This window comes from Theropithecus gelada, chromosome 5 (genome assembly GCF_003255815.1).
Source record: "Theropithecus gelada isolate Dixy chromosome 5, Tgel_1.0, whole genome shotgun sequence".
Classification (NCBI taxonomy): domain Eukaryota; kingdom Metazoa; phylum Chordata; class Mammalia; order Primates; family Cercopithecidae; genus Theropithecus; species Theropithecus gelada.
In genome coordinates, this window is record NC_037672.1 from 1,865,212 (window position 1) to 1,886,709 (window position 21,498).

The 21,498-nt window shown below is 48.1% G+C and overlaps 1 protein-coding gene across 2 annotated transcripts in view; it reads left to right on the forward strand.

The window, feature by feature from the left end:
- Positions 1-317: 317 nt before the first annotated feature.
- Positions 318-21,498, forward strand: part of NSD2 (nuclear receptor binding SET domain protein 2) — a 113,290-nt gene continuing 92,109 nt past the window's right edge. The window contains exon 1 of one of the 2 annotated variants that reach the window (XM_025384581.1): positions 318-472. The gene's annotated coding sequence lies outside the window, so the exon portion shown is untranslated. Of the gene's footprint in view, positions 473-20,244; positions 20,969-21,498 lie in introns of those variants that run through there. The other variant, XM_025384582.1, reaches the window with a different exon arrangement.

Below are 21,498 nucleotides of genomic sequence, written 5' to 3' on the forward strand. Positions count from 1 at the left end.
CTGAGGCCGCCGGGTCTGGGCCGGGTGCGCGCCGCCGAGTAGCGGGAGCAGGGCGCGCGCCCGGCGCTCCTCTGAGGAGGCTCGCGGGGTCCGCGGCCCTGCCCTCCCGGCGCTGCCAGCCCCGCCCGGCCGCGCGGCCGCCACCCGCCGCGTGCCTGCCCGCCCCGCCCGTGCGCGGCCCCGGCGCGGATTTGAAAAGCCCGGTCCGCGGGCCCCGCGAGCGCGGCAGCCAATCAGCGGCGCGCACTTTTCCCGCGGCTTCTGCGAGGCGGCGGCGGCCCCGGCGGCGGCGGCGGCGGCGGGCGGGAGGCGCGGGGGCGGGGTCGGCGCCGCGCGCGAGAGCCTCGGCCTGGCCGCGCTGCGCCCGCCGCCGCCGCCCCCTCCCCGTCTGGGCCCTTACGCCGCACGGCCCCGGCCCCCTCCTAGCCTGCCGCTCCGGAGAGCCGCCCGCCGAGGATGCGACGCACCGCAGGTCACTGGGGCGCCCGCCCAACCGTCGCGGGCCGCCAACCGCCGGGGCTGGGGCCGGGAGGCCGGGCTGTGGGAGGCCTGAGGGGCGGCGGGGAGGACCGCGGAGGCCTAAGGGGGCGGGAGCCCCGGGAGGACTGAGGGCACCGAGGAGGCCTGAGGGGCCGGCTCAGGGGATGGGGGACCGGGAGGCTGAGCGGCCCGAGAGGGTCGTGGGGACCGCGAGGACTGCGGAGGCCTGAGGGCCGGCGGGAGGACCGAGCGGACCGCGGAGGCCAGGACGCGTCCGGGCAGGGGAGGGGCGGCGGCCTGCGGGCGGCGGCGGCTAACGGGGCCGGGCGGGCGGGCGCGGCCATGTTGGGCCCGGCCGGGCCCTGCGGCTGCACCTGTGCCCGGCCCGGCCGAGGCGGCCGCCTTTGTTCCCGCGGCGCCGAGCGGGTCGGGCCGGCCTTTGTGCGGCGCCCCCGGTCCGGGGCGGCCGCGGTGGGAGGGGCAGGTTGGGGTCCCGGGGCCGGCGCCGGGGCCTGGGGTCGGGCCGAGGATCGCTTTTTGTTTGCAGACGGTGTCCGGCGTTGACACTCGGGGCGCCCGGGCGTTGGTCAGCGCGGGCGCTCCCCCGGGAAGCCGGGCCGCGGTCCGGCCCTTGGCAGGTGGAGGCGGGGGTGAGCCGGGCGTGGGTACCCTGCTGGGGGGCTGCGCGCCCTCGGCCTCCGGGCCTCCCACCTGGGATGTTCCCCTTGCACCAGGATAGAGATTGATAGTCCTTGAAGCCTCAGGACATGAGATGGGACCTGGCGACTGAATGGCTGGTTTTGCTCCACTCACAGGAACCGTGGTTTAAAATCTCGGCGTTTAAAAAATGCTAGTCTTGACTTTCGGTAGAAATAAAATGGATGAGGATATTATGGACCCATTGCAGCACCAGTCTTTCTGTGCCCACGATGGGCTTTGACATTCAAGTTGAAACATAGTATCAAAACTGATGTGGTGACGTTAGTCATTTTTAGGTAGATAACGTGTATTGTGTGTGTGTGTGTGAACAGACCCTGTGAGGACAAGACTAACTTGATAAAGTTCAGACCTGGCTTAGGAGGAGCTCTTCAGTACTACCTACCTACTTCACAGACTTTCAAGCCTTGATTTTTAAATGAGTTAAATGCCAACATCACGCATTGATTATATTGACTCTGTTTTGTGTATTTTAAATATTATCAGCATGGAAAATAACTTAGGAGCCATCCCATTTATGAACTTGGGACTTAAACTTTTTAATTTTCTCAAAATGTTTTAAGTGCCCTAGTTACATATTTAAATGTGATGAGAGCAACAATATTTTAAAAAGCAGAACGCCAGCAACATAAACAAGTTCTGTGAGCACAACCTTTCCTTGTGTACTTGATGCGTGCTCTCATTCCCCACAACTGATGATAGTTCAAATCTAAACTGCCAAATGGAGATGAAGAGGACTCATGCTGTAAGCACGATTACTTTGAGTCATTTCCTTTTCTTTCCTTCCATTTTCTCAGCCACCCAAACCCAGCAACCTTCAGTTTTGGGCTGATGGTTGGTAGAGTGAGGACTTACTGCACAATTTTGAGTTTCTGTAAGCTTTTGTGAACAGCTCTGATCTATTCAGTGCAAAAATCGTCCTCTCCTGACTGCTTTACTATCAAAGAGTCTGGCCTCTGATTCTAACAGTAAACATTTTATTTTAAGAGTATGAGGTAATTGTCAATTTCAAACAATGATGGACAATTTATCTTACATATTCTTGTGTAACATGTAAACTAATATAACTTGTGGAGACATACAGAACAAAATGATAAGGTCAACAGACTGTAGGTGTGACTTGGTTTGTTTTTATGCAATCAGCTTATCCAGGGCTTTTAAACCAGTACCTGCTGAAATGTGGGGACCCAAACGAAGCGTTAATCAGAATCCTGGAATGAGTCAGGAAGATAATCTGAATAGGTAGACTACCCACTCTTCCTAATCCTGTGGGAGTTACATGGGTACAGCCTTCTGCCTATTCAGATTATCTTCTCCTAAAAGGAATCAAATCTTACAAAGTTTACTCACATAGCAGAATGTGAACTTTTTTTTTACAGTTTGAAGATTCAATGTAAAACATGCAAAAGTAGCTGGAATTAGTCTTGCTGAGCTGCAGGATTCTCTTTACTAAGTAAGAACTTGTATGAAAGGATGTGCTAAGATGGTGCTGAAGTTCATAATCCAAACATATTTTGTCCTGTGCTATTTATTTATTTTTAGAGACAGAGTCTCTCTATGTGGCCCAGGCTTGAGTGTGGTGGCTATTTCAGAGGAGAGCGATCATGGTGCACTTCAGTCCCAAACTTCTGGGCTCAAGTGATTCTCCCACCTCAGCCTCCTGAGTAGTGGGGACTACAGGCACACTCAGCCTTCCTGGCTCTGCCTTGTCCTTTTTAGCAGGGCAAGTGGGCAAATAACCTTTCTAAGTAAATAATTAATCAGCAGGAACAGAAGCCATAAGGCTTTGTACTCATATATTCTGATCCAGGTGCTTGGTTTTGCCTTTTTTTTTTTTTTTTTGGTGGGCTGCTCATGGGCATAAATGCATACAACTTTGGATAAGCATTTTAGTCTTCTGAACCTCAGTCTCTTGTTTTGCTTGATTGTGGTAAATGTGACCTTGTTCTCCGAATATGTGGTACCATGTCCTGACTCCAGGCCTTTGTGTGTGCTGTTCTTGGGTGTGGACTGCCTGCCACCTGTCCTTCCTCTTTGAGCATAATTCATGGCTTTTTAATGGCCACTTATGACCTTTCTCCCCTGTTGGGTTAACTCTTAGAGGTAGGACTCTGTCATTGCCTTGGGCAGCATTGCCTATGCTGGTGCCTTCTCATGGCAGACACTCAGTAAATGCTGAATACATGGGTATATGGCTTAGAGTAAACAAACTGCCCATTTTAATGCCAGTATCTGGCCTGTTTGCCTCTCTGTTTTGTAAGTAATGGAGCATCTGGGAGAAGAAGCTGAGTCTAGAAAGGAAATGGCTTGGCTAAGGTCACTCTGAAACATTGCAAGTATATAAGTACAACAAGTAATAGGACAGATCTGTACTACCACCAAGATGGAACAAGAAATCTACCTCGTCGATTTCTCTATCCTTGGTCAAGACAAAAAAAAAAAAAAGTACACAGAATACAATAGAAGAGATGACACAGGGGCTTTAGAGGATTAGGCTTGTATTTATAAACTGTATGATTTGCTAATTCTTTTTTAATGAATGGTTATTTGCAGTGAGTACTTTGGGGGAGAAAAAGACTTATGTTGGTTACCCAGGGACTCTAGCATTTTATATTTGTCTGTTGGTTGCAACATTGCTCTTTTCTTTTGAGACAGGGTCTCACCTGTTACCTGGTGTGGAATGCAGTGGTGTAATCATAGCTCACTGTAACCTGGCACTCCTGGGCTCAAGCTCTCCTCCCAACTCAGTCTCCTAAGTAGTTAGGACTACAGGCAGTTGCCACCATGCTTGGCTAATTTTAAATTTTTTTATGGAGATAGTCTTGCCATGTTTGGGCTGGTCCCTGTAACTCCTGGCCTCAAGGGATCTTCCTGCCTTGGCCTCCCAAAGTGTTGGGATTACAAGTGTGAGCCACTGTGCCTGGCCAAGTTGCAGTATAGCTTTTTCCTTTTTTTTTTTTTTAAAGACAGGGTTTTGCTCTGTTACCCAGGTTAGAGTGGAGTCATATGATCACAGCTCACTGCAGCCTTGACTACCTGGGCTCAATCGATCTTCCTACCTCAGCCTTGTGAGTAGCTGGGACAACAGGCATGTGCCACCATGCCTGGCTAATTTTTGTAGAGTCGGGGTTTCACCATGTTGCCCAGGCTGGTCATGAACTCCTGAGCTCAGGTGATCCTCCCACTTCGGCCTCGTGCCTGGCCTGCAGTATAGCTTTTGAAGGAATTGATTGATTTGATGAAATTTGGTTTGCTAGTTAAAAAATCAAGACAGATTGGCCGGGTGCGGTGGCTCATGCCTGTAATCCCAGCACTTTGGGAGGCCCAGGTGGGCAGATCACGGGGTCAGGAGGTTGAAATCATCCTGGCTAACATGGTAAAACCCCATGTCTACTAAAAAAAAAAAAAAAAAAAAAAAATTAGCCAGGCGTGGTGGCGGACGCCTGCAGTCCCAGCTACTCAGGAGACTGACAAAGGAGAATGGCGTTAACCCGGGAGGCGGAGCTTGCAGTGAGCCAAGATCGCGCCAGGGCACTGCAGCCTGGGAGACAGCGAGACTCCGTCTCAAAAAAAAAAAAAAAAAAAAAAAAAAAAAATCAAGACAGGTTTTGGCCGGGCACAGTGACTCAAGCCTGTAATCCCAGCACTTTGGGAGGCCGAGGTGGGTGGATCACGAGGTCAGGAGATTGAGACCATCCAGGCTAACACGGTGAAACCCTGTCTCTACTAAAAATACAAAAAATTAGCTGGGCATGGTGGTGGGCGCCTGTAGTCCCAGCTACTTGGGAGGGTGAGGCAGGAGAATGGCATGAACCTGGGAGGCGGAGCTTGCAGTGAGATGAGATTGCGCCACTGCACTCCAGCCTGGGCGACAGTGAGACCCCAGTCTCAAAAAAAAAAAAAAAAAAATTTCAAATTAGGTTTGTATTAGCATCTGCCTTCCTAAAACCACCTGGCCCCAGATGAGTTTTCAAAGCATCTTACTTTCTGTAATACTTAATGGTTTCAACAAAATATACAAGGATAGAAATTGCAGTGTTCGTTAGCTGAGTGATGGCCTCAGCTCAAAAACTCCAATAGTGGATAGACACAGTGGCTCATGCCTGTAATTGCAGCACTTTGGGAGGCTGAGGTGGGAGGATCGCTTGAGGCTAGGAGTTTGACACCAGCTTGGGCAACATAGGGAGACCCCATCTTTACAAAAATTTTAAAAAATTAACTGGGCATGGTGGTGTGTGCCTATAGTCCCAGATACTTGGGAGGCTGAAGTGGGAGGTCACCTGAGCCCAGGACTTTGAGGCTGCAGTGAGCTATGATCATACCACCACACTCCAGCCTGGGAGATAGCACAACCCTCTCTCAAAAAAAAAATCAAACCTAAACACAAAACCCCAGTAGTGAGACTACCCTAGTGGGTGTGTAGAAAAAATTCTGTTTTTTTCTGGAAGGAATTGGAACCTCAGTTTTTAAGTTGACTTGGTTGGCATTGAGACAGCTGATGATGTGAATTAAATGTGTTAAGCCGTTGGCTGGTGCGGTGGCTCACTCCTGTAATCCCAGCACTTTGGGAGGCCAAGGCAGGCAGATCACCTGAGGTCAGGAGTTCGAGACCAGCCTGGGAAATGTGGTGAAATGCCGTCTCTACCAAAAATACAAAAATTAGGCGGGCGTGGTGGCGGGTGCCTGTAATTCCAGCTACTCGGGAGGCTGAAGCAGGAGACTTGCCAGAGCCTGGGAGGCAGAGGTTGAAATGAGCCTAAATCACGCCACTGCACTCCAGCCTGGGTAACACGAGACTCTGTCTCAAGGAAAAAAAAAATTGTTACGCTTTTAGAGGATCTGTGCATGTTAATAATGTTCTTATATTTTGATGGTTTTCATATATTTTTGCTGCTATATTATGGAGGCTAATGATTAGAAAGCATTTTTCCAACTCCAGTTTTACTGTCTTCAGGTAGTTCTCTACACACTGCCTTGTCTTTTTAAAATACAGATGTCCTGTGTGTCCCCACTCTTCAGGGGGTGACTCTTACTGCCCATTGGGGTCCAAGACCAGTCTCTCACTGGGCTTTCTGACTCTCACTGCACTACGCGTTTTGCCTTCATCTCAGTTATTCAGCTTATCTCTTTCTGCCGTGTTTTTCCTCTGGGCCTTTGCATGGTCAGTTTTTGTTCCTTTCTTCTGCCCTGTGCCCCCTTACCCCATGTGTGTGGGGGCTAGGCGTGCTTTCCCTCTTCCTTCCCTCTGCCAGGTCTCAGCTTGGGCCCCACACTGAATGCCATCCCTGACTCCCTGCCTGTTTTGGGAGACCCTTGTCTTTTCCATCTTCACCCACTCCCATTCTCATTCTGTTACAGACACACGGGCCTCTTGCCTGCTCTGAAGCCCTGCAGCTCTGCTGCCTCCGACTATTGCCCTTGCTCCTGCTTTGACATGGAATGCTGTATCTGTGTGGCTTGTCCCTCACCCTCCTTCAGGTCTTTGCTTATACTTCTCCCTCTCAGGCACCTTCTCTGACCACAGATTTAAAGTACTCTGTTGTGACCAGGTACTATTACAGTTTATCTGTGATCCTGGTGCTTTATGAAGTCAAAATGGGAGGATCACTTCAGCCCAGGAGTTTGAGGTTGCAGGGAACCATGATTATGCCACTGCATTCCAGACTGGGTGACAGTAAGACTCTGTCCCAAAAGAAAAATAAAATTTAAAAAAAAATTATTATATATGTACACACACACTTCTGAGATGGAGTCTCACTCTGTCACCCAGGCTGGGAGTGCAGTGGCACAATCTAGGCTCACCACAACCTCCGCTTCCTGGGTTCAAGCGATACTCCTGCCTCAGCCTCCCAAGTAGCTGGGGTTACAGGTGTGTGCCACCATACCCGGCTAATTTTTTTTTGTATTTTTAATAGAGACTAGGCCATGTTGGCCAGGCTGGTCTCGAACTCCTGACCTCAAGTGATCTGCCTGCCTTGGCCTCCCAAAGTGTTGGGATTACAGGCGTGAGCCACCATGCCTGGCCAAACAATTTTAAAAATTACTCTGTTGCTATCTGACACTCCCCATCTGCCTTAGATTTTCTCCATAGCACATACCTCCGACATTCCATGTGTCTTTCTGACTGCATTGGGTCATCTGTGAAGGCAGGGACTTTTCTCCTTTCGCTTGGCTTGCTGTCATATCCTCAGCACCTGGAATGGTACCTGAGTGACTGTCAGGCATTCAGTGACTATTTGAATACATACACAGCCGTCAGTACTTTGTATGCTTTAGGGGGATAATATGTCCCAGCAATGGTGTGAATGAAGGGGAGTGGTGTGAGCATGTTTGCCTTGGTGTGGAGTTGGAAAGGTGGAGGGCCATGGACTGGTGGCAGAGGTCACAGAAGAGCCTTATGCATCACTAGCAGGGGTGGAGAACCGTGACTTTACTAATGCACAGGAGGCGAGGCTGGGAAAGTGTGGACAGGTGGGAGAGAATGAGCAGAGGCAGCATTGCCGGGGCTGGACCACAGCGTGAGAGTGGTGCAGGAGCGGGGTCCCTGTCCAGACCTTACAGATGGAAAGATTGGGTAGTTGCTGGTACCACTGTTACCTCTCTGTGAACCAGGGGAAGGGAAAGTGGGCCTTGCTTCTGACGTACCTCATTTCCTTCCAGAAGGAAACTCTGATCTCACCTACCTGCCTAAAAATGTGTTACTGGAACTTCACTGTTTGCTTAGAAGAGAAAGCCCTGGATCTTGAGGATGGCGTGTGGTTCCTGCCTGTCTTTCCTTCATATATCTCTGTGTGTGTGTGTGTATACACACACCACATTTTTTTTTTTTTTAATGTGTATTTTTTCTTTCCTCTGTGACTCTGGCCAGTGACCCTGCCTGTCTTTCTAGCGTCTTGGCTGGCCAGTCCTTTGTGGTTGCTGTGAGATCACATCATGCTGCCTGTAGCTCTTGTGATGAGCCGCGCCCTGTCCCATGGATCTTTGCATGTGCTGTTGCTTCTTCCTGAGTTGCCTAATTTTGTGTTGCTGTGGTGGTTTTATGGCTCATCCCTCATCTTTGTGAAGCCTTTCACTGTTTCTACCAGAACCAGGTGTTGCAGACCCTGGGCCCATGGCACTTGATATGTGTGTGTGTGTGTGTGTGTGTGTGTGTGTGTTTTCTCCCAAGTTTGTCATGCCTTCGTGAGTACTGGGCCCTCTTATGACAGTTAGCCTGTTGCACAGGCTCTTGTCTCATTCTCTTTTCCATGTGAATTTTTCAAGTTGAGGGCCCTTTGATTTGTCTTCAGTGCCTAGATGTGGAAAGCACTTAGTTAACAAGTGGAGATAGTTTTTGGGTATTATTCTGTTTTCCTAATGATTTTTATTTCATAAATACGTGAATTTCTAGATTTTTGGTTAAAATATGTGTTAGAGGCTGGGCGTGGTGGCTCATGCCTGTAATCCCAGCACTTTGGGAGGCCAGGGCGGGCAGATCATAAGGTCAGGAGATCGAGACCATCCTGGCTAACACGGTGAAACCCCGTGTCTACTAAAAATACCAAAAATTAGCCGGGCATGGTGGTGGGTGCCTGTAGTCCCAGCCGCTGGGAGGCTGAGGCAGGAGAATGGCGTGAACCTGGGAGGCGGAGCTTGCAGAGAGCTGAGATCATGCCACTGTACTCCATATCCTGGGTGACAGAGCAAGACTCCTTCTCAAAAAAAAAAAAAAATGTTAGAAATAGGAGGCTTCTGTGTTCTTTCCCCTCCAACATTTGGAGTTGATGTAATCTTTGTACAGCCTTGCTACATGAATCTTTGAGCAGCAAAGCATCTTCTCATTGAATCCTCACAGCAGGAAATTGAATCCCAAAGATGTCAAGTAACTGATCCAAAGTCACAAGGCTGTATGTGATGGAGTTAGAACTCCTACAGGGCCTGACCTCTGATTCTGCGCCCTGGGAACGAACTTGTTTTGCCTCTCAGGGAAAACTTTAACATATAGCTGTCTATATGTGGATGGAAGACTGAGCCGTTATATTTCTGCCAGTCAGTATGGCAGTGTACTTCTGTCTGATATTTCTTCATTCATTGAGTATCAGCTGTGTGCCAGTGATGAGCCAAGACCTATGTCCTTGTTCCCATGGGTTTTATAGGCCTGAAACGGGATGAAATGGGCGGGACAGTGAGCAAAGGTCATATCTTTGAAAAACCTGTGAAATACTTCTGTCAAAAAGAAAAAAAAATCAAACCTGAGTCCAGTCAAGCTCCTATGTTTAACAACCAATCTACAGGAAATACAGGGGTGAGAGAAACATGCTGAACTATACTACAGAGTTGCCATTGGCAACACTGAGAATGTGGGAAACTCTAAGACCAGTAACCCATACTCATCAACAGGGAAAAATGTAGGGGACTGATGACAAGAGACTGGAGGTACATGGACTAATTTTTATCGTAGGGTTTATCTGTGTTAGTGTCAGGCCAGTCTGTTAGAGAAACAACTGAACATCATTTATGATATTTAAGACAATTAGAATTTGGAACATTGATTATATTTATTATTGAGGAATTATTTTTATTTTTACCTGTGGTAGTGGTTTTGTTGTGTTTAAAGTAATTCCTACCTTTTAGAGGTGCGTACAGACATTTACCAATGAAATGGTACATCATCTGGGATTTGTGTCATGATCCTATGGGAGCGAGGGAGCCGGTTATTTGTGGTTACATCAGGACTTCAGGACTGGTCTAGGTTGAAAGTGGTATGGGCACATGGGTTCTAACTTTTTTTTTTGAGATAGGGTCCCTCCTGGGCTCAAATGATCCTCCCACCTCAGCCTCCTGAGTAGCTGGGACCCAGGCGTGTGCCACCACACCTGGCTAATTTTTTAATGTGTTTTTTTTTTTTTTTTTGAGATGGAGTCTTGCTCTCTGTTACCCAGGCTGGAGTGCAGTGGCGCGATCTCGGCTCACTGCAAGCTCCAGCTCCCGAGTTCACGCCATTCTCCTGCCTCAGCCTCCCCAGCAGTTGGGACTACAGGCGCATGCTGCCACGCTCGGTTAATTTTTTTGTATTTTTAGTAGAGACGGGGTTTCACCATGTTGGCCAGGATGGTCTCGATCTCTTGACCTCATGATCTGCCCACCTCGGCCTCCCAAAGTGCTGGGATTACAGGCGTGAGCCACCGCGCCTGGCCTGTTTCTGTTTTTAAATAGAGACAAGGTTTTGCCGTTTCGCCATGTTGCCCAAGCTGGTCTTGAACTCCTGGACTCAAGCAGTCCTTCTGCCTGCACCTCCCAGAGTTCTGGGATCACAAGTGTGAGCTACTCCTCCGAGCCCTGGTTCTAACTATTCTCTCCACATTTATGTGTTAAGTTTAGAATTCCTTATCACACAAAGCAAGTCATGAAGGAAAGATCTAAGTGCATCTAGTAGGGAGGTTATACCTGACAGGGCTTTGGGAAAGACTTCTTGATGGGATAGACACTATAGCAGGGAGCAGAGAACAGAATGAGGGTTGGGTGTTGGCTCCATGAGGGTAGGGGTGAGTATCAGATGAAGGGAAGAGCCTGTGCAGAACTTCCGTGATAGAGCAGGAAAAAGCTGGTATGGCTGGAGCAGAGGGAGTCGGGCACGTTCTTTTAGGTCCTATTAAGAGCAGTGTGAGGTTTTTAAGGGTGATAGTGTGACATGAATCTATTTGCTTTGGAAAGAGGATTCCTTAGATTGCTCTATAGATTGAGTTGGTGCTGGGGAAGGTTTGGGAAGAGTGTGTACAGAAGCCCAATCTGTGGTTACTCTGTTCAGGTGAAGACCTTTCCGTTGTCCCTGCTTTGGGTCCCTGATTGGATTGGACAGCCCTGTCTCCTTGAAATGTGGTTTGGCCTGTGATTTGCTCCGGCCAGTGGAAAGTGACATGCAACTTCTGAGTGGAAGGGCTGGGACACATGCTTTATCATATTCCCTTTCTCTTGTTTCTGACTGTGGAAACAAACGGATGTGTGCCATGGGCAAGAAAGAAAACTTTGGGCCAGGCGCGGTGGCTCACGCGTGTAATCCTAGCACTTTGGGAGGCTGAAGCGGGCAGATCTCGAGGTCAGGAGATCGATACCATCCTGGCTAACACAGTGAAACCCCGTCTCTACTAAAAACACACAAAAATTAGCCGAGCGTGATGGCAGGCGCCTGTAGTCCCAGCTACTCGGGAGGCTGAGGCTGGAGAATGGCGTGAACCCGGGAAGTGGAGCTTGCAGTGAGCTGAGATTGCGCCACTGCACTCCAGCCTGGGTGACAGAGCGAGACTCTGTCTCGAAAAAATAAAATAAAGAAAGAAAATTTTGGGTTGAGCCAAGTAACAGTTTTGGGTTTGTTACTGTACCATAACCAATCTCCAGTGGTTCTCAAAGTGGTCCCCAGACTGGCAGCATCAGTGGCCTGGATGCTAGTTAGAAATGCACGTTTTCAGGTCTCAGATCTACTGCATCGTAAACTCTGGAGTGGGGCCCAACAATCTGTGTTCTAATGTGTCCTTCATGTGATTCTGATGCCCTTGAGTTGAGAGCTACTGTCTGAGTTTCCTGACTGATAAGTCAGGAGACTGTTGGCGTCAGTCTTGGTGAAAGAGCTTGGTGGTTGGCCAGTGTTGGGATTGTGGGTGTGGAGAAAAGTGGTCAGGCCTAGCTAGGAAGGCTTCTGGAGTAAAATTGATAAGTTGTGTTGTCTGGGATAAGGAGAGATGAGGGGAAGTTCTGGTGCCAGTGATAGCCCTACGTTTTTGTCTGACAGAACCAGATGGATGGAGGTGCCATTTACTGTCCAGATAGCGTTCTTTCTGTATGCATTTACATTTCCTTCCATTTCAAGGTTCAGAAACAAGAGAAAGCCCATTAAGAAATAAAAATTTGTGAACTTCCTTAGCTAGAGTAACAGTTTCTCAATGAACCCCACCTTGATGACTCTCCCCCCATTAAAAAGTGTACTCCCTCTGCAGGACTGGGTGCGTGGCTCAGGCCTGTAATCCCAGCACTTTGGGAGGCTGAGGCAAGCAGATCACTTGAGGCCAGAAGTTCGAGACCAGCCTGGCCAACATGGCGAAACCCTGTCTCTATTAAAAATACAAAAAATTAGCTGGGCGTGGTTGCACCCACCTGTAACCCCAGCTACTTGGGAGACTGAGGCATGAGAATCACTTGAACCGGAAGGTGGAGGTTGCAGTGACCCGAGATTATACCACTGCACTTCAGCCTGGGTGACAGAGCAAGACTCTTTCCAAAAAAAAAAAAAAAAAAAAAAAAAAAAAGTGTACCTCCTCTGCTCTCCTGATCCCACCTTGTTTGTTGTCCCCATCTGCTCTCTCAGCTGTAGTGGAAGCCCCATGAAAGCAGGGCTCTTGTGTCTTGTCCATGACTGTGTTCCCAGAGTGAGCAGCCTGGGTGGGTGCTCAGCATGTGTGAGCTGAAGGAGCTGCCTAGATGACGATGAGGAGTGAATGTGGCCCACATGGAGCTGCACGCAGGAGTTGCGCTGCTGCCTCTCATTATCTGTTCATGTTTTTCTACACAGTAGCCTAGGATAGAGGCTGGAACTGTCACGAAAGCATGGAGAAGCTTGTTTAACTTAAGACAACTTATTCTTCCTTAAGTGGGAGAGAAAAAATGACATTTCAGCAGAAGCAGTACTAACTACAATGAAAACTTACAAAATTAGGCTACTGAGAAAGTTGCAGGCATAAAAATTAGATTTTTCCCCCTTTTTTTGTGGGGGAGGAGATGGGGTCTTGCTCTGTCACCCAGGCTGGAGTGCAGTGGCATGATCTTGGCTCACTGCAACCTCTGCCTCCTGGGATCAAGCCGGCCTCCCAAGTATCTGGGACTATGGGTGCATGCCACTGTGCCTGGCTAATTTTTGTATTTTCTTGTAGAGATGGGGTTTTGCCTTGTTGCCCAGGCTGGTCTCGAACTCCTGAGCTCAAGTGATCTGGCCCACCTTCGCCTCCCAAAGCACTGAGATTACAAGTGTGAGCCACTGCTGGCCCCTTTTGTTCTTTTTTTTTTTGAGACGGAGTTTCGCCCTGTCACCCAGCCTGGAGTGCAGTGGCATAATCTTGGCTCACTGCAACCTCCAACTCCCTGGTTCAAGTGATTCTCCTGCCTCAGCCTCCCGAGTAGCTGGGATTACAGGCATGTGCCACCACGCCTAGCTAGTTTTTGTATTTTTAGTAGAGACGGGGTTTCACCATGTTGGCCAGGATGATCTCGATCTCCTGACCTCACGATCTGCCTGCCTCAGCCTCCCAAAGTGCTGGGATTACAGGTGTGAGCCACCGCACCTGGCCTCATTCTTTATCTGTAAATTGTATACTTTATTTGTGGAAGACAAATGGATTATGTATCGTGTTAACAGTGTATTGGGTTCTTTTCAGTTGAGTTCTGAAATCTGCAAGTGTATCTTTAAAATTCAACTGCCTGGGCCACGCCAGTAATCCCAGCACTTTGGGAGGCCGAGGCGGGCGGATCACCTGAGGTCAGGAGTTTGAGACCAGCCTGACCAACATGGAGAAACCCCGTCTTTACTAAAAATACAAAAAATTAGCCGGACGTGGTGGCAGGAACCTGTAATCTCAGCTACTCAGGAGGCTGAGGTGGGAGAATCACTTGAACCTGGAGGCGGAGGTTGCAGTAAGCCGAGATTGTGCCATTGCACTCCAGCCTGGGTGACAAGAGCAAAACTCTGTTTCAAAAAAAAAAAAAAAAAAAAAAAAAATTCAACTGCCTGTAACTCCTTTGAAACAAATAATAGTGCTGCTTGTTTGTCCAGTATCTACCTTTTTAGGCTGAACGCATGTCTATTTTTTATATACCAGTATGTTCACAGCTGCTATAGGCATTTCAACAGATCAGTGGATTAAATCAGTAAAGAGCAGAAACAAGACATTGCCAGTGCCCTCAGGCTCCTGCTTACGGATCAGTGGAGCATTATTGAGGGCTCTCTACTGATTCAGAATAAATAGTAACAGAATGAATTATGGTCATTGCCTTCTCTATTTTCTTTGGGAGAGGGGGCCCTGGTCATTCTTGTAAGTTGATAAACTTCTGAGGTAAAGGACATCGGTCTCAGTGGCCCCTGTTTATGTGTATTTTGATAGGACCTTGTCCTTGCTCTGCATTTCTGCCTCTGGGGAGTCGCAAGTGGCTGCTTGGGGCTACGCATAATGCTGGAGTGTGGAGGCATGCTCTGAGTCCTTGAGCCTGGCTGCTGTTCATGGTTGTGCCTTCTTGGTGGGTGCCCCTGTCTCAGGAGCTGTTGTTGCCTCTCTTGGTACCCATGTGCTGTTCCTCTTTGTTACCACCCAGAGGTCCCTGCAGACCTGGGTCTGAGGTCCGGGTTCCGCAGAGCTGCCCTGATACAGGCAGTCCCTCACTGCTCTCTTCCCCCAGGGGAAGTTCCAGTCGCAGTTCCACAACTCAGTAGAGAAACTGAGTTGCGTGAGTTCCAGCCTAGAGTTTATATAAATTTTATTTCCAGAGATGTGCAGTTTGACACATCATTATGGCAAAATTAGCTTAAGTATTATTTTTCATAATTCTATAATCAGAAAATATCTTTTATGAATAATTTGTATAATACAGAAAAGTGGAAGGAAAAATACAACTCTGCCCTCACCAACTAAAATGTTGAAGCATATTTTCAGCTTATCTTTTCCTTTATGAAACTAAAGCACGTCCATTGAAGCCATGTGCTTTTGGAGTCTTGTAATCAAAGGTGACAGTCCCTGCTCTGCTCCCTTTCAGAGTTCCATCAAGGCCACCTCTGCTCTTTCAGCTGTTTCCTTTTTTTCTTTTTTCTTTTTGAGACAGGATCTCACTCTGTCACAAGCGCTGGAGTGTGGTGGTATGATCTCAGTTCACTGCAACCTCCGCCTCCCGGGCTCAGGCGATTCTCGTGCCTCAGCCTCCTGAGTAGCTGGGATTACAGGTGTGCACCACCATGCCCAGCTAATTTTTGTATTTTTAGGAGAGACAGGGTTTCACTATGTGGGCCAGGCTGGTCTTGAACTCCTGGCCTCAAGTGATTCACTCATCTTGGCCTCTGAAAGTTCTGGGATTACAGGCTTGAGCCACTGCGCCTGGCGTTTCAGATGTTTCTATTTATCTGTACTTTAAAAAGTAACTTGCGGCCAGGTGCGGTGGCTCACGCCTGTAATTCTAGCACTTTGGGAGGCCGAGGTGGGCAGATCACGAGGTCAGGAGATCGACACCATCCTAGCCAACATGGTGAAACCCCGTCTCTACTGAAATACACACACACACAAAATTAGCCAGGTGTGGTGCCATGCGCCTGTAGTCCCAGCTACTCAGGAGACTGAGGTGGGGAATTGCTTGAACCTGGGGAGGCGGAGGTTGCAGTGAGCTGAGATTGCGCCACTGCACTCGAGCCTGGGGACAGAGCAAGACTCCGTCTCAAAAAAAAAAAAAAAAAAAAAAAAAGTAACTTGCTTATTTTGCTAATTTTAGAACTTCCAGATTGATATATGTTCAGTTCTGTCTGTGGAAGATGATGAAGATTTAGCTTTCTTACCCACCCTTCTTACCTCTCATGTTACCTCCCTACTTCTTTCCAATATTCCCAATGTTGTGGTGGTTTGATGATCTATTCCAGAACTTAGTGGCTGAAAAAACAACAACCTGTATTTGTTTACAGTTTTGTAAGTGGGACGTGGTCTGCCAGGGTTAGCTTGTTCCTCCTGCTCCATGTGATGCCAGCTTGTTGGTACTGGCTGTCAACTGTGAGAGTTCAGTAGGGACTTTCGGCCGTGGACTTCATTCTCCCCAGTGTGGTCTATCCCATGAGGCTGCTTGGGCTTCCTTGCAGCATGGTGGCTGGTTCCATGAGGGAGGAAGTGAGATCTGCCAGTTGTTTTAAAGGCTAGAGTGAGAACTGTCATCACCTTTGACATGTTCTTCTTTTTTTTATTTTTTTATTTTATTTTATTTTATTTTATTTTTTTTGAGACGGAGTCTCGCTCTGTCGCCCAGGCTGGAGTGCAGTGGCGCGATCTCGGCTCACTGCAAGCTCCGCCTCCCGGGTTCACGCCATTCTCCTGCCTCAGCCTCCCGAGTAGCTGGGACTACAGGCGCCCACAACCGCGCCCGGCTAATTTTTTGTATTTTTAGTAGAGACGGGGTTTCACCGTGGTCTTGATCTCCTGACCTTGTGATCCGCCCGCCTCGGCCTCCCAAAGTGCTGGGATTACAGGCGTGAGCCACCGCGCCCGGCCGTTCTTCTTTTTTTTTTTAAATCCCCCTTGCTCAGTTATAGCAAGTCCCCACTTTTGACATGTTTTGTTGGTAAAAACAGCTACAGGGCCAGGCTAGAGTCAGGGGACTGGGGAAGCAGACCTTCATGTCTTGGTGGAGAGAGTGACAAAGAATTGTTGGCCATCTTCATTTATATTTTATTGGTGAGGTCTTGCTCCCCTGTGCAGGCGAGAGTGCAGTAGCACAATCATAGCTCACTGTAGCCTCCAACTCCTGGGCTCAAGCAGTCCTCCTACTTCAGGCTACCAAAGTGCTGGGATTACAGGTGTGAGCATGAGCCACTACACCTGGCTAATTTTTGTTGGCTGTCTTTAATCTACCACACTTTTATAGCAAGTTTTGGTTTAAATGAATGTAAATTGTTACATTGTTCAGCTACATCATACACTGTGATGGAGAATACTTGTATGAGTTCTTGTTTTCTGTTGGCTTTATTTTCCATGTATCTGTTACTAATTCAGCCTAAGGTTTTTCAGATGAACTGTATAAAAGCCTGTGGGATGGTCAGTTACACTAGATCTGTCAGTTCCTTTTTTTCTTTCTTTTCTTCTGTGATGACCTTTCTCCCAGAGCTGTCTTCCTGCTCCAGATTGGACTCCTCCCTATTCTGCTGCACAGCTATTCACATTATCTTCTGAGATGGACCATCTGTTTTTTTGGATCTCATGTCTTCCTTAGTTTACCTTCATATTTGGTGATACGCAGTCTGGTAGTTATCTTAAAATATGTGTGAGGCAATGTTTATTAAGACTGTGTGGCTGGGTGCGGTGGCTCACGCCTGTAATCCCAACACTTTGGGAGGCTGAGGTGGGTAGATCACCTGAGGTCGGGAGTTTGAGACCAGCCTGGTCAACCTGGTGAAACCCTGTCTCTAGTAACAATACAAAAATTAGCCGGGCGTGGTGTTGGGCGCCTGTAATCCTAGCTACTCAGGAGGCTGAAGCAGGGAGAATTGCCTGAACTCGGGCAGTGGAGGTTGCCGTGAGCTAAGATCGGGCCACTGCACTCCAGCCTGGGCGACAGAGCGAGATTGTCTCAAAAAAAAAAAAAGGCTTTATATGCCCATCATCTCTGCATATTTTTCCTCAGAATTTTGAAGGTATTACTTTATTTTTTATTTTTAAATTATTTTTATTTTTATTTTTTTTGAGACTGATTCTTGCTCTATCCAGGCTGTAGTGCAGTGGCAATCTCGGCTCACTGCAGTTTCCACCTCTGGGGTTCAAGTGATTCTCTTGCCTCAGCCTCTGGAGTAGCTGGGATTACTGGCATAAGCCACTGCACCTAGCTAATTTTTGTATTTTTAGTAGAGATGGGGTTTCACCATGTTGGCAAGGCTGTTCTCAAACTCCTGGCCTCAAGTGATCCACCCACCTCGGCCTCCCAAAGTATTGGGTTTACAGGTGTGAGCCACCACTCCCGGCTGCTTTATTATTTTTGAGCTCCCCATGTATATAATTTTTTTTTTTTTTTTGAGACAGAGTCTCACTCTGTCGCCCAGGCTGGAGTGCAGTGGCATGATCTCGGCTCACCTCAACCTCCGCCTCCCAGGTTCAAGTGATTCTCCTGCCTTAGCCTCCCAAGTAGCTGTAATTACAGGCACCCACTTCCATGCCCGACTAATTTTTGTATTTTTAGTAGAGATGAGGTTTCACCGTGTTGGCCAGGCTGGTCTGGAACTCCTGACCTCAGGTGATCCACCCGCTTCGGCCTCCCAAAGTGCTGGGATTACAGGTGTGAGCCACTGTGCCCAGCCAACCTTTTTTTTTTTTTTTAATTGAGATAAAATTCACATAACATTTATTGTTTAAACCATTATAGAGTGTATAATTCAGTGGTGTTTTTGGTATGTTCAGTGTTGTGCAACAGTCCCTGCTACCTAATTCCTAAACATTTCATCATCTCAGTAAAAAACTCTGCACTATTAAGCAGTCACTTTCTACCCTCTCCTCTCCCAGCCCGTAGCAGTCATTCTACTTCTGTCTTTATGGATTTGCCTATTTTAGGCATTTTACATAAATGGAATCATACAGCATGTGGCCTTTGTATCTAGCTTCTTTCACTTAGCATAATGTTTATCTATGTTGTAGCATAAATCAGGACGTCATTTCTTTTTATGGCTAAATATCCATTGCATGGATAGACCATTTTGTTCAACCATTTATCAGCTGATAGACTGTTGGGTTGCTTTTTACTATTATCAATAATGCTGCTATGAACATTCTTGAACAAGGTTTTTTTTGAGACGGAGTTTCGCTTTTGTTGCCCAGGCTGGAGTACAATGGCACGATCTCGGCTCACTGCAACCTCCGCCTCCTGGGTTCCAGTGGTTCTCCTGTCTTAGCCTCCCAAGTAACTAGGATTACAGGTGCCCGCCACCACACCTGGCTAATTTTGTATTTTTAGTAGAGATGGCGTTTCACCATGTTGGCCAGGCTGGTCTCGAACTCCTGACCTCAGGTGATCACCTGCCTCAGCCTCCCAAAGTGCTGGGATTAGAGGGGTGAGCCACCACGCCTGGCCGTTTTTTTCTTTTTTGAGACAAGGTCTCACTCTGTCACCCAGGCTGGAGTGCAGTGGCACAATCTCGGCTCACTGCAGTCTCTGCCTCACAGACTGACACGATCTTCCCACCTCAGCTTCCCGAGTAGCTAAGACCACAGGCACATACCACCACGCCCAGCTAAGTTTTGTATTTTTTGTAGTGACGGGATTTTGCCATGTTGCCCAGGCTGATCTTGAATTCTTGGGCTCAAGCGATCCTTCTGCTTTGGCCTCCCATAGTATGGAGGCTACAGGCGTGAGCCACTGTGCCCCGCCCCTACATGGAATTGTTTTATATGAGAACAGAGGTTCTTCCATCATTCAGTGATAGCAGGGTTGAAATATATTTCAGGTAGACTAGTGTGATATATTAGAAAATGAGGGTATTTTAGGTATGTGTAAATCATATTTGCAAACTTGGGTTTTCCATTTCAGTCTCTTCCGCCCCTGGAGGAATGGGTTGGAGCTTGGTCCGTCTTATGGCCTGGCTCTGGGGAATGTCCTGAAGATCTAATTGCTGTCCTAGTGTTGAGACCTCCTTCTGCTCAGTTAGATTGACAAATTATCAGAGTGGGCTTTAGCTGACATCTAAGCCAGTGGGCAAGGTGGGAGCAGTGAGGCCTACTGTGTCTGAAATGTTAAAGCTCCCCAGAGGGCTGGGTGTGGTGGCTCATGCCTGTAATCCCAGCACTTTGGGAGGCCGGCGCAGGCAGTTCACAAGGTCAGGAGATCGAGACCATCTTGGCTAACACGGTGAAACCCCGTCTTTATCAAAAATACCAAAAAAAAAGAAAAAAAATTAGCCAGGTGTGGTGGCGGGCGCCTGTAGTCCCAGCAACTCGGGAGGCTGGGACAGGAGAATAGCATGAACCCGGCAGGCAGAGCTTGCAGTGAGCCGAGATCACGCCACTGTACTCCAGCCTGGGTGACAGAGCGAGACTCCGTCTCAAAAAAAAAAAAAAAAAACCTCACCAGAAATGCGCACTAGGACTTACCCAGCCCCAGTCCAGGAAGGAATAGTCTTCCTGCCTCCCCACTGCCCTCTGCGTTTCTCTTTTCCTAGCATATCTACACTTCCTAATTTCTGCCTCTCTCCTCTAGAATATAAGCACCTCAAGAATAAGGAATGTATTTTGTTTGTTGCTCTATTTCCAAGTGCTGGAGAACTTGTGGGACTCAGTGGTTCTTTATTTTTATTTTAATTTTAGAGATGGGGTCTTACCATCACCATGTTGCCCAGGCTGGTCTCCAACTCCTGTGCTCAAGCGATCCTCCCTTCTTGGCCTCCCAAAGTGCTGGGATCACAGGTGTGGGTCCCCCACACCTGGCCTGAGTGAGTGGGTTCTGAATGGTGACTGTTGTTGTCCAGAGCCTTCCCCCTGCCTCGGAGAGCGGAGTCCTTCCCCTCATGTTGGAGACCTCCCAAGGTCCATGTGGTCCTATAGGGGCTGTTCAGCCTCCCTAGCCCCTTAATGTGTCAGGTCATATTGTATATATTCCGTGAAATGTGAATAGTTGTATAATTCCTAAGCACTTATTTTAAGAAACAGCAATGTGATGCTTAACTCTTCCCACCTCTGTTCCTGTCCCCCTTAGAAAACTACTGATAACTCTTTTTTTTTTTGAGATGGAGTCTCGCTTTGTCGCCCAGGCTGGAGTGCAGTGACCTGATCTCAGCTCACTGCAACCTCTGCCTCTTGGGTTCAAGCGATTCTCCTGCCTCAGCCTCCTGAGTAGCTGGGATTACAGGCATGCACCACCACGCCCGGCTAATTTTTTGTATGTTTAGTAGAGATGGGGTTTCACCATGTTGGCCAGGGTGGTCTTGAACTCCTAACCTGGTGAACTGTTCACCTCAGCCTCCCAAAGTGCTGGGATTACAGGCATGAGCCACTGTGCCCGTCCTAGAACCACTGATAACTCTTAACTGGTAATTTCTCTTTTAACCTCTATATTTTTATTTTTCACTTGAGTGCTTAAATATTTTCATCCTTTTTACAATGGTCATATTGCATTTGTAATTTTAAGGTCTTTTAAGAAGAAAAATATTTATAAATGAGGAATTCTTAGGTTATTAGTCTTCTTCCTACAACAGCACATCTCCAGTACAAATTTGATTCCTCTACGTCGGCCTTCCCAGGTTTGACATCTCCAACTCTAATCCCTTCTGTTCTTTGTCCTTGTGATTTTACATCTTTCATGCGTATTAAACTCTCAGACTGGGCTCGGTGACTTAAATGCCTCCAATCCCAGCACCTTGGGAGTCGGAGACGGGTGGATCACCTGAAGTCAGGAGTTTGAGACCAGCCTGGCCAACATAGTGAAACCCCGTCTCTACTAAAAACACAAAAAAATTATCCAGGTGTGGTGGTGCGTGCCTATAGTCTCAGTTACTTGGGAGGCTAAGGCAGGAGAATCACTTGAACCTGGCGGAGGGGTTGCGGTGAGCCGAGATTGTGC